Raw genomic sequence first — 12,366 nt, 5'->3', positions numbered from 1 at the left:
GACTCGATGTCTACAGTATTTATTAATGTGAGTGTAGTCAAAATAGGGATTTGTAGTTTGATAAAATAATGTAGACACTATTTCCAGCCTAGTTTGTTTACTTTTCTTTAGAATCCCTAGTTGTATACTTGAAAACATAATGTTTGCATTTTGATTCAACTTGTTTCTGTACTTTTTTGACGATCCCCATTCCTTTTGTTAAATTAATAATCTTTAATAATTAATGTCTATTTATGGAGAATAAAGTTTAAGTTACATACGTGCATAGGCATTCAGTTGAATTTTACATGTTTGTTAACAGGTTTTTGCTACATTGGCTATTCTTCCTCCCAACCATTATTTACTGAGCCAGCTTTCTGCTTGAGGTTTCAAGTAAACACGCGTTTCAGAAGTGTCGAGTACAAAGAAAGCTGCTCACAACAACATCGCATATGTTATGTATTTATAGCCACGTAAATCAACTTTCAATGAAAAATAGTCAAATTGGCATTTCATATAGTATATCTGTCTAGGTTTCGGTGCAAATTATCCAGCACTGATTTTACTGTAGGCTTGTGAAACAAAAACATGAATAATAATAACAAAATAATACGAAGATATGCACTCGTGGTTTCAGCGAAGTATGAAAATCAGTAAAATATATCTTCACTCCCAAGAGTAGAGAAATATACTACGGTAATCGTCTACTGTTAGAAAACTCAATGAAATAGTCAGAGAAAATCACGTAAAACAAAGTACAACAAAGAGATAAGTAACGATACAAGAAGGGTGTTTAACTGGTACTTACGATGGTTATGTACGGTTCAAAGAGATAAATAATGACACAAGTAGGGTGGTTAACTCTTACTTATGATAGTTATGTAAGGTTGAAAGAGATAAGTAATGACAAAAATAGGGAGGTTAACTGTCATTTACGTTGGTGATTTAAGGTTGAAAGAGATAAGTAATGACAAAAATAGGGTGGTCAAGTGTTACATATATACGATGGTGAAGAAAGGTAGAAAGAGATAAATAATGACACAAGAACGGTGGTTAACTGTTACTTACGATAGTGACGTAAGGTTGAAAGAGGTAAGTAGTGACGCATATGAAGTGGTTAACTGTTGCTTATGGTTGGAATTTAAGGTTAAGGAGATAACTAATGACCCAATTACGAAGGTTAACTGTTACTTATGATAGTTATCTAAGTTTGAGAGGGATAAGGAATGACAAAAGTACGGTGAAACTTACTTCACCATCATAAGTAACAGTTAACTAATCTCTTTCAACCTTACATAACCATAGGAAGAAACAGTTAACTACCATATCTGTGACATTACATATCTCTTTGAATATTACTTCACGGTCATAAATAACAGCTAACTACTCTAATTGTGTCACTACTTATTCATTTCAACTTTATATAACCATCGTAGGTAATTATTAAGCACCCCACTTGTGTCACTACTTATGTCTTTCAACAATACTTCACCATCGTAACTAACTGTTAACCACCCTACTTTCTCTGTCAGTCTTACATAACCATCATAAGTAATAGTTAATCTCCCTACTAGCGTCACTACTTATATCTTTTTTAAGAGGGATAAGTAATGACACAAGTTGGGTGGTTCGCTTAGGATAGTGAAGCAAGGTAACCACATTTAACCATCATAAGTAACAGTTACCTACGATACTTATATCAATACTTACCTATTTTAACCTCACATAACCATCTTAAGTCACAGTTGAAAACCCTAATTGCGTGAATACTTATCTCTTTCAACCTTAGATAACCATCGTAAGTAACAGATAACCATATCACTTATGTCATTACTTATCTCATTCAACCTTAAACCACCTTAGTAAGTGATAATTAACCACCCAACTTGTGTCACTGCCTTACATAACAATCAAAAGTAACAGTTAACCACAATAGGATGGTTAACTGTTATTGATGATGGTTATTTAAGGTTCAAAAAGATAAGTAATGATACAAGTAGAATGTTTAACTGTTACTTGCGATGTTTATGTAAAGTTGAAATATATAAGTAGTGACACAATTAGGGTGGTTAGGTGTTAGTTATGACGGTGAAGTAAGGTTGAAAGACATGTATAATTATGCAAGTAGGTTCGTAAACTATTACTTGAGATGGTGAAGTTATGTTGAAAGATATAAGTAGTGACGCAAATAAAGTGGTTAACTGATACTTATTATGGTGAAGTAAGGTTTAAAGAGATAAGTAATGACACAAGTAATGTAGTTAACTGTTACTTACGATAGATATGTAAGGTTGAAAGAGATAAGTTGTGACGCAAGTAGGTTGTATAACTCTTACTTATCATGGTGAAGTAAGGTTTAAAGAGATAAGTAATGACACAAGTAATGTAGTTAACTGTTACTTACGATAGATATGTAAGGTTGAGAGAGATAAGTTGTGACGCAAGTAGGTTGTATAACTCTTACTTATCATGGTGAAGTAAGGTTTAAAGAGATAAATAATGTCCTAAATACGGTTTTTAACTGTTACTTATGATGGTGGAGTAAGGTTGAAAGAGTTAAGTAATGACAGAAGAATGACATAACTGTTACTTATGATGGTTATGTAATGTTGAAAGAGATAAATAATGACACAAGTTTGGTGTTTAACTGTTACTGGAGATGGTGAAGTAAGGTTGAGAGAGATAATTAGTGATGCAAGTAGGGTGCTTAACTGTTACTTAGGATAGTGAAGTGAGGTAAAGAAATAAAGTGATAAGTAATGACACAATTACGTTGGTTAACTGTTATTACTTAAGATGGTGAAGAAAGGTTGAAAGATATAATTAGTGACGCAAGTATGGTAGTTAAGTGTTACATATGACGGTGAAGTAAGGTTGAAAGAGATAATAATGACCCAAATACGAAGATTAACTGTTACTTATGATGGCGAGGTAAGGTTCAACGAGATAAGTAGTGACGAAAGTAATGTGGTTAACTCTTACTTATGATGGTTATCTAATGTTGAAATAGATAAATAATGACACAAGAACGGTGGTGATACGACTTGTACTTATAAAGTGACGGAACATTGAAAAATATTAATTTTGGCAGAGATAAACTTATTAACTTTTACTGATGAGAGTGAAAGATGGTTGAAATAGATAAATAATGACATATTTAGAACGGCTAACTGGTACTTATGATTATAAACTAATGTTGAATAAAATAATTAATAACACGTGTGTGGTGCTTAAATGTTACTTATGAACGTTTTAGAATTCTGAAGGAGATAAATAATGATATATATAGAGTAATTAATTAGTAGTTATTGTCGTAAATGAAGGTTGAAAGAGAAATATATCAAATAGGATACATATGGGGAGTATTTTCGAAGTTTTGTTTATTGTTTTAAAAATGCTTGTTTAAAACATGATTAGATACTAATATTGCGCTGAACTACGGAAATCTGTAAAACAACTTCGAACGAAGAGTTTAAAACTTTATTTTTATCCCAACTCCTAAGTTCTAGTGCAGAATGTATTTTTACGTAGTTAGATTCATTAATCATACCCGTAGGTGAAATGTCACAAGCTGTGATGTTTTCATGTCCGCAGTGAGAACAAAGACAACCAGAAAGTATGATTAATGTAGAATTTGTAGTGCATATCCAGAGTAGAATTTTTTGAAGTTTTTGGATTCATCAGAAAGTATTAAGACTTTTTTTTCTTAGTATCAATGATTCTTTAAAATTTATATAAAGGGAAAAATATTTACTGTACTTCAGGATTTCAAGCTTTTTCGGTTCAGTCATTTCTCTGATTAAATTAAATTTGAAACTGATCCATTACATTTTACCCTTTCAACACAAAACAATGCCTGATGGAGTTTTCTTAGGGCTTCCAAAGCTAATATCACTAGGCAGATGATATCTGCCCAAATATCTAACTTATTACGTTATTCTGGATCATTCTTTGTAAATGTGAGGTCAAACAAAATAATCCTTGCTTAATATACCGTTATAGTTATGCTAGCCTATACTTCCCATCTTGAATATATTATTTTCTTCTTAACAAATATATCATCATATACTAAACAATACATATTTATTATTAATCTTTGTTAACGAAAACTTCGGTTTACAGATTTCAACTTAAAATAATGTGCTGTAGTTGTGTTAATAAATACCTCATTTCTACGTATCGTAAACTTATACCAACGTTTTGTAATATATAATAATAATAAAAGAGCGCGTCTGTGAGTCTGTATGTGTATATGTGCGTGACCGAAACAACTCCAAGAGGAGAGAACCTAGAAACCTGAAATTTTGCACATATACTAAGTGGACCGTGAAGGTGTGCACCTGGGTATTATTACTTATCCACGAGAGTACGCGCATGCGCATCTTTTCAATGAGGCAACCTAGCGAAAACCACATAGAAAAGAAGTGTGACAGCCATAGTTGCAAGGGAAAAGAGCCTAGACACCAGAAATTTTGTACCCATAGTGAGGGTGAGCATCTGGGTATAAGAAGTGGTTCCTTATATTACAAAAATAAATTACAAACAGACACGCATGCGCATCTTTTTATTAAGGCAAGCTAACGAAAGATCACATAGAAAAGAAATGGTTCCTTATATAACAAAATCTAATATGTAGAAAAGACAGTGTGTTTTGGTATCAATGCGTTCTAACAATGGATTTTATATCATGTTGGAACCGCATTGTCAGCAACAAAAGTATAACTTAATATTGTTGTTAGTCTATGTACTGAAAGTATAAAATGAATGTATAAACAACAAACTAGAAAAAATATTTGTTGGTTTCTCAATTTAAAGCCTCCGTTGATTAAAGAGGTTCGTTTTCTTAAATTCAAAAATGTTGATGATATAACAGAACGATATAACGATTTAAGTTTATTATCAAGTGTAACGTGACGTGACACATACATTGGCTTTTATATAGGTTAGATAACGTGACGTATGGTAGCATCTATAATTATCTATAACATAGTCATCTAGAACATGTCATCCTAATAACCCTATCGAAGCTGGGTACTTTCGCAAATCTATAATAATAAAATGGCATGTCTGTGTGTGTGTGTGCGTGACCGCCAAAACTCCAAGAGGAAAGAACTTAGAAACCTGAAATTTTGCACCCATACTAAGTGGATCCTGAGGATGCGCACCTGGATATTATTACTTATCCACGCGCATGCGTATGCGCGTGCATGAGCGCATCTTTTTGTGAGGCAAGCTAGCTAAAAAATACATAGAAAAGAATATATGACCACTATAGCACCAAGAGCACGGAACTTAGAAACCTGAAATTTTGCACCCATACTAAATGGGCCCTGAGGGTATTATTACTTATCTACGTGCGTGCACGCATGCACGTGTGCATCTTTTTATGCGAAAAACCACATAGAAATGTGACTGCCATAGCTGTACCTGGGTATTATTACTTATCTTATCCACGTACGTGCGCGCATGTGCATGCGCATCTTTTTAATAATGCAAGCTAGCGAAAAACCATATAGAAAAGAAGTAATTCCTTATTTATTTAAAATTGTATATATTTCCAGGTAATTTAATACTATATTAATCATAACTTTAGCTAAACTAATGGGTTTAGAACTTTTATGGCTGATTAGCTTTAGGAATTGTGTTATGATACTTTTATTGCAATATACTTCTTTAAATGTGAATTTAGACTTGTTTATATCGTTTCTTTGATTGAGTTTCTTTGTTAAAAAATTGAAAAACTATTATGGAAAGGCAATCACAACTGGTATCCAGATCCACATTAAAAGTCTATATTGATGTGAAATTTTGGTTTCTATCCAGACCCAAACAAAAGGCCTATACTGGTGTGAAAGTTGGGTTTATATCCAAACCCTAACAAGAAAGGTTATATTGGTGTGAAACTCAGGTTTATATCCAGACCGCACAAAAAGTCTATATTGGTATAAAACATGGGTTTATATTTAGACCCACATAAAGAGTCAATATTCGTGTAAACCTGGAGTTTATACCCAAACCCACACGAAAATGTACTATATTTTTATCATTTTAAAACTTGGTTTTGTATCCTTACCCATATTAAAAAACAGCTATATTGGTGTAAAACTTGAGTGCTTGAAACATTTGTTAATCTGGAGAAGTTTTACGGAAAATTTTAATTTAGTTATAATGACTTTAGTAGTGTTGGAAGTACAAATATTAATCACAGTTACTTTGTTTAGATCAGATGCTGGATTGTCAAACTAGAATTCATATTACTTTTAATGAGCATCATTAGATCCAAAGTACATTCATTTGAATCCCTATTTGTTATATAAACATTGCAGGTCTTTGGACTAAGCTTTTCTTTATATTATCTTGAAGCCTGACGTACATATAATACCAAAGTTTTAACTGAAGACGTGTTTTAATATTTACACCCATTTATCCAGAGCTCTCTGTCTATGTGGGTAAATATTACATTTTCTCACTACAGAAATTTTATTTGTTTTATGTAAATTAGTTCAAGTTCAATAAATTTCTGTGAAACGAATTATGGATCTATTTGTATTTCAAATTGGTTAATTGGTAGTCTGTCAAGTTTTAATTTAAGGCGTATTTGTTTTTTCGTTGCTTTTTTTTTTGAGAGAATGGTTAGTTGGGAGTCACTCCAGTTTTACTTTATTGCCTATTAGTTTGTTCGGGGAGAATGCTTAGTTGGGAGCCACTCCAGTTATATTTTATTGTCAATTAAATTTTCACAGAGAATGGTTAATTGGGAGTCACTCCGTTTAATTTTACGACCTATTAGTTTTCACTTTTGGGGTTAGCCAAAACATGGAGAATTTGTATTTAAAATGTGTTTTTCATTGTTTGTTACATTGGAGTCCCTGTTCATGTTTAAAGACCTGTGTTTGTTGGAGTATTCACTATCCCTAAGTTTAATTTCCTCTTCCACACGCCTGGAACACGAGTATAAACTGACATGATGTTTTTACTATTGCTTGCATGTCTGTTTTTACTTGTTGTCTGCTTGCACACCTATCATTAGGTTAGGAGACTATTAATTGACACCAGATGAGTGACAGAGCGAGAATACTTAACCTCATTGGATGTATATTACTATAAACTTACTAAACAGTGGTTAAAATTTTGTATGATTTGATTTACTGTTTTTGGTTATTTTTAGTTGTGAAATGTGAAACATTCAAAATACTTCCTTTTTTTTACAATTATCGTTATTTTATCATTCGTTATATACATATATATAAATCACTATGATGAAAAACTCATTTGAAATAATTATATATATATATAGTAGAGACGGCTGGTACTGATATTAAAACTTTTATTTAAAATCAGAAGACAAGTAACAGCGTTTTAATCTCCTTAGGTCATCATCAGGTTAAGAATGAGTTTACTTTTTTCAATCCCATTCTTAATCTGATAACCTTGATTGATAAGCATTATCATATTTCTCTTCTTACTACATTTTTTCTGATTGAATTGTTCGTCATTTCTGCTTATAAATTATAAGAACACGACAAAATTTGACAAAGTTCCCTCAGTTACCAAGGGTCTGACCTATCAACATGGCATAGCATTATTTTTGTTAGTCCAGGAACTGTGGTTTTCTTATAAACAATAATTACTTTTATTTGTGTGAGTGTTATTTAAATACGAAGAATCCAACAATTATGTTCAATAAATAAAGATTTAGGTAACCAGAACATTTTGCCATCGCTTACTCTACTCGTTAAACCTAACTTACTTCATGTATTGTCATAAATGAAACTTCTGTAGGTTTTAAACAGATATATAATATAGTCTATAAGCTTTATCGGGAATAAAAGAAAGTCTAATGAAATTATAAAATAATTTTCCTAAGTTTTGTAATTCGCATTACAATCCTTTGTTTACCATTATAGAAATTCCTGGTACCTATACCTTGATAAACCATAATTTATTGATTAAAGCCGAATTTCCTTAGTAATTGTTCAGATATCGTGTTGTGACATCATAAAAAGGGTGGCAAGGAAGGGCTATGCTAATATATACGGCTAACAAAAGAAGAAAATCACACGAAAAATAAAATATTAATTATTACATTTTCAGAGGAAGATGGTTCCTTAGCAAACAGAACTCTGTTCTTTGGGAGGTCATTACAATATTTTAAAACTTTAAATCAATGAAACCAGGGAGATGCGTAGAAATGAAAATTGGTAAATTGTTTTTATTTCTGTTTGTGAATTGCACTTAATATATATTGCATAGTAACAAATATGACATATAGAATATTTTCTAATCAAGGTTTCTTAAAATAAGTTAAAAAATATTATTTCTATTTAAATTCTAAAATTTGATATGCTGGTGTGCACTATACACCTGAATGGTGCTTTCTGCCCGAATAGGATTGAAGATATTAAGGTTCAAGAATTCAACTATTCACCTGTCTTTTGCTACCTTACGATCGTTATCATCCTCACCGGTCCAGCGTAAATTTTTCTTCTATTGACTAACTCCTTTAAGGGCAGCAGTTTTCTCACACTGAATTGAAAATGGTGTACATACTTTCGGCTTAGATTGGTTACAGATTTCCAAAGGCCATGGTTACAGTATTCTCTTTAAGGTTGATAATACTTTTTATAGGTTTTTAAGATCTGGCCCGGCATGGCCAGGTGGTTAGGGAGATTGACTCGCAATCTGCGGGTCGCAGGTTCGAATCCCAATCCCACCAAACATGCTCGCCCTTTCAGTCGTGGGGAGCATTATAATGTGATGGTCAATCCCACTATTCGCTGGTGAAAGAGTAGCCCAAGAGTTGGCGGTGGGTGGCGATGACTAGCTTCTTTCTCTCTAGTCTTACACTGCTAAATTAGGGACGGTTAGCGCAGATAGCTCTCGTGTAGCTTTGCGCGAAATTCAAAAAACAAACAAAAGAATCTTAAGATCTTGCAATATTCTTTAGCCTTTCCAGGTTGGTAATATTTATATTCTTTATTTAACAATTACTGACTGATATTATGTTTGTTACAGTATGATCTTGATTAGCTTTTTTTGGACTTGTTTTTAAATAATTAGTTAGTTGGTGAATTTAGTAAGTAACCAGACTGTGTAGTTTTCTAACACTATGAAGATAATTTTTCAGAGTTTTTTTTTCCTTATACGTTGTAGTAATACTTCTTGTATTATTTCTTCCCTAATACTTCAATTAAATTTTCATTATATATTTTACTGAGGTATCTTGGGACTTGCTTAAACTAAAAATGAGTAAATGCCATAATATTCTTAAGATTTCGATAAATAAAGAAGAAACACGACAATTTCTCATTTAATTTTTCATTAATTCTCATTGAAGCTCCCCTGGAGAAATCAAATTTATAAAATCTTGGTCTTGGATGATGTTTATCCGATGTTTCTGAAATTTGTTAACATAAACGTATAAATAAAACTGATAATTTCTTTCACTTTCAACTTGAAAAATAATATATTTATCCTTACAATCTTATTTTTACTTTCCCCAAGTAAGTACAAATCATGTTTTGTTAATAGTCTCTTTTCAAATCAATTTTAAGAAGGAACACTTTAGCAAGAAACATCAAACAGTAACCTGTTCGAATTACTTTTCATTTTGTGTTAAAATAGTGCGAGAACTGTTATTTGTACCCGTCGAATGAAAGGAAACTCAAGAACTAAGTATTTTAACTAAGGAATGAATTTCTCATAAATTAATGTTGGACAATCTAACTAAAATTGGTATGGTCAGACATGGAGGCCCACGTAAAAGATCATCAAAAGTTAGGAGAAAGACATATCTAATAAAATAATGTGATGTGCAACAATACTCAAAATAACATATTATTCAAAGTTTAGTGTTACGTAATTCAGCTGTTTTATACACTAAAAACAGTATTGTTAATAATAATAATATTTTGAGTGTCGGTGGTACACACGATAACAAATTATTCAACCTTTGGTTTAAAGTAACTCAGTTGTTTTATATATTACGAAAAATATTGTTAATGATAATAATAATATGATGTGAGACGGTACTCACAATAACAAATTATTCAACGTTTGGTTTAAAGTAACACAGTTGTTTTATACATTACCAAAAATATTGTTAATAGTACTAAGATGATGTGAGACGGTACTCACAATAACAGATTACTCAAAATTTATAACCGAATGTAATGCAAGTTGCATTATTTTTTAAGCCTTTTAAGCTTTTAAATTTTTTTGTGGGGGGATACTATTTCGCATACATTACATAACGACGAGAAATTTTGCATTAATTGCATTATTAGTTACAATTTTGTACGGGTGCAAATTGGGCCAACTTATGCAAAAATAACCTAAACTGCATAAATCGAATAAGTATTTCGAATTTGGCAACTTTTGACTCTGAGGATTAATGCTAGATAATTTTATAGATGTAAATGAAGCAATATAAGACAAAGGAAAAAAAGCATGGTATTTTATTTAGCAGTGTAAGACTAGAGGGACGGCAGCTAGTCATCACCACCCACCGCCAACTCTTGGGCTACTCTTTTACCAACGAATAGTGGGATTGACCGTCACATTATAACGCCCCCACGGCTGAAAGGGCGAGCATGTTTGGTGTGAAGGGGATTCGAACCCGCGACCCACAGATTGCGAGACGAGCCATGCCGGGCCAGATTAGATATGTAAATCTAAGAGAACACGTTTCCAAATAGAACTTGAATGTATTCTCCTACCATTTCTTCTGGTATATAACTCAAATCATGTCTAACACATTTTGTTCAGATGACGTCATATGAACTTGAATCTAGCCTCCTGCCCTTTCTTCTGGTATATAACACAAGTCATGTCTAACAGCTAAGGTGTCCACCGTAAGCGCAGGAAATACACTCGTTTCCTGTTAAATATGAACGAGACCAACCGTGTGAAGGAAGTGCACGGCTAAAGTATTTAGTCCAGGAACTACACTTCACAATATGAAATATTCGAACACTAACAGGAAGTCGCTTATTAGTTGACACCCTGAATCAACGTAAGGTCCAAATTATGTGCATCCAAAATACACTCTGGTAAGGTGTCAAAGCTAGAGAAATCAGGAATGTTATAAACTTCTGTAGGGAAGGATAAAAGGAAATAACGGTTGTTTTTACGATAATCTGTAAACAATTACAGAATAGCATCGTTGAGGCCAAACGTATAAGTGACAGTCTCAGGTCCTCGAGACTTTCCCTGGGTATGGAGTATATAACAATAGTGAGCATTTAGGCGCAAAAAGTTGGATGAAATGACGAGGAGAAGAACAATTCTGGGTGAAAAAATGGATGAATTCCTCCAAAGCACCGAAAACGGAGAAACAGCAACAATTGGAAGTGATCTAAACAACAATGTTGGTCACCAAAGAGAAGGATTTGAAAGAGAGTATGGAGGACATGTAGTTGGGGTGATTAATGTAGAAGGTGATATGATCGTGAGCATGCTATATCTTACTAGAGTTGGGACTTTGGTGGTCAAACTGACTACATACTAGATACCAGAAGCAAATATAATGTGTGAACAACTGTAAGGTAATACCTGGGAAGAGCCTCACAACAAAACACAGAAAGTTAATGATAATTATGGAATGTGAGGAAGAGAAGAAAAAGAAAAAGGCCAAAACTGCACCCAAGATCAAGTGTGGAAGTTAAAACACAAGAAAAACAAAGACTTCAAAAGAAGGGTGCTCTCACACCTCATTAAGTTCAAGAAAGAGTTATACTTGATAGTGCCAAAGAAATATTACAACAGTCGAATGTCCAATATATCATCAAGGAAAATAAAAGTTTATGCAAAAAAATGCCAAAAATTGAAAAGTACCAAAGATCTGGAGTCACAGATGGAAGTGAAGAAGAAGGTAAAGTAGGCTGTTATCACGGAAAAGGCTCGAATACAAAAGAAGATCTCTGATAAACTGGAAACCAGAGAACAGAAGATGATTTACAAGCCAGTGAAAGCTAGAGATCTAATGACAGAGGACGTTACTAAACTGAAAATCATTAAGGATATAAACGGAAAACCGATACGTAATGAAGAGCAGATAAAAAGAGAGAGAAAATGATTTCAGCCAGTTACTCAATGAAGAACATCCAAGGCAGCCATATTCTCAGGGACACAAATATTTGGGGCTTATATAGCAAATCTCTGAAAAGGAAGTATTGTTTGTAATTAAGCACAAAGCTACACAATGGGCTATCTGTGCTCTGCCCACCACGGGTATCGAAACCCGGATTCTAGCAGACATACCACTGTGCCACTGGGGGGCAAAAGGAAGTAAGAGAAGAACTTATAAAAATGAAAATGGGAAAAATGATCGGTTCAGATAGAATCTCAATAGACACGTGGAAGGCATTAGGTCATGAAAGAGTGAAT

The sequence above is a fragment of the Limulus polyphemus genome, unplaced genomic scaffold (genome assembly GCF_000517525.1).
Source record: "Limulus polyphemus unplaced genomic scaffold, Limulus_polyphemus-2.1.2 Scaffold48, whole genome shotgun sequence".
Taxonomy (NCBI): domain Eukaryota; kingdom Metazoa; phylum Arthropoda; class Merostomata; order Xiphosura; family Limulidae; genus Limulus; species Limulus polyphemus.
The sequence above is the reverse complement of the archived record's forward strand: the minus strand, read 5'-3'. Positions refer to the sequence as shown.